Source organism: Cucumis melo, chromosome 11 (assembly GCF_025177605.1).
Source record: "Cucumis melo cultivar AY chromosome 11, USDA_Cmelo_AY_1.0, whole genome shotgun sequence".
Lineage (NCBI taxonomy): Eukaryota > Viridiplantae > Streptophyta > Magnoliopsida > Cucurbitales > Cucurbitaceae > Cucumis > Cucumis melo.
In genome coordinates, this window is record NC_066867.1 from 15,672,521 (window position 1) to 15,674,277 (window position 1,757).

The window sequence follows — 1,757 nt, forward strand, 5'->3', positions numbered from 1 at the left end:
GTATCAAATATATTACGTATGTTGTTGACGGCGTGATTTACAGAGCATTTTTTGTATTTTCTATTGTGGACCCGTGGGTCTTTTCTATTTTTTGAATTGTTCTATATGGTGTAAATATTTTACCGTTTTCTTATATTTTTGAAAGTACCTCATATGTATATTAAAAATCTTAATCTTTAATTTTCAATTTTCCTTATTAAATTCACCTTTCCTATTTTGATAGGTTATTTCTCAATCAAACTTATATATATATTTTCCCTCAAATCTCCCATTTTTTTTAAATATATATTAATAAAATATGTTATTAAAAATTTATTAAACAAATATTTGGAATCTACCAATATTAATAAAATATCTAAATTTCTTTTAATCTAAATGACATCAACAATTGTGGCATATTATTGCATTGATATTTTCCTTAATTACGTTAGTATTTACAAAAGTGTTTGTCTCTGAAAAATTAAAAGTATATATTTTTTTAACAGGTATGTTTAGCTAATACGAATTAAAGTAGTCAAAAAAGTTATGAACATAAGTATTGTATTCTTATTAATTATTCATTCTTTTACGTATTTTAATTAATTGTTATTCTGAAATTAAAAGAAGATAAATTCACATTTCATTATTAACCATTGTCAGAAGGCTTTGCTATGATTGGTCGTCCAGGCAAGGTTAGATATTTTCAAATTTTTACTTGTTTAAGTTATGATTCTTAGTAATTTTGTATATAATCTTATTTTGGAAAGTAACCAAGGATATGTTTTGGGAATGATTCTAAAATAGTCAAAATCACTCTTAAACATGTTTCTTATCATCTAAAACTAATTTTATTAATTTGTATGATCGATTTGAATATATAAAAAAAGATTTTAAATCTCTATGTTTCTCTCATCTCACAGGGTTCTCCTTTTTGCAAACTTGTTCGTGAAGTGCTTGTAGAGTTGGAGTTACCACATTTAGTACGTTGGTAAAGTCTCTTATACCGTTCATTTTTCAAGGCACACTATTATTAATTACATACACTCACTTATTAATATCGTCTAGGATCTTTGCATATAAATCTTTGTCAATATGGCAATGGCCTTTTAGGTGGTGTAAGCGGTAGAAGGAAAAAAGATTACTAAGTGTGAATATTGAGTATTAGTAAGAAAATATTGGGACTGATATTTTGATATTTTGATATTTCTACTAGCAACTAGGTCATAACATTGTTACTTATCAATTCAACCATCTTGATGTCTTTTACAGGGAGTTATCACTAAACAAATGACTGCAATAGAAGAAATGGTTGCAAGTGAGTACAATTAGCCATACCCTCATCTTTGTGACAAGATCTTGAAGTTGGTCATTTGTGAAGCGTTCTACTTTGCTATTAGTTGCAGTTTTAGTTATTGCTCTCTCAATATATTCTTTTTCTTTCTTTCTTTCTCTTTTTCCAAAGGATGATCAGTGTAATAATTAAGCTTCATAATTTCTGTGTTTGGATCCAAGTTGTATATAAATGTCACATTATTAAGATTTCATTTTGTATATGTACAAGTAAAAGATTTCATTTTTAACTATTTGGTGTCATACAAAATGGACAATAATGCAAGGATTTAATAAAAATAAATTTGAAAAAACGACATTAAAGACAGCTTTAATGTCGGTTAAAAAAAATTAAAGACATCTTTAATGTCGGTGGAAAAACGACATTAAAGATGTATCATAAGTGACATTAAAGACATATTTAATGTCGGTTATCCACCGACATTAAA

The 1,757-nt window shown here is 26.8% G+C and overlaps 1 long non-coding RNA gene across 1 annotated transcript; it reads left to right on the plus strand.

Moving 5' to 3' along the window:
• Window positions 1-623: 623 nt before the first annotated feature.
• Window positions 624-1,174, plus strand: LOC127143860 (uncharacterized). Its single transcript, XR_007815420.1, has 2 exons — window positions 624-671; window positions 900-1,174. It is a non-coding gene; the product is annotated as an uncharacterized LOC127143860 (long non-coding RNA).
• The last annotated feature ends 583 nt before the right edge of the window (window positions 1,175-1,757 follow it).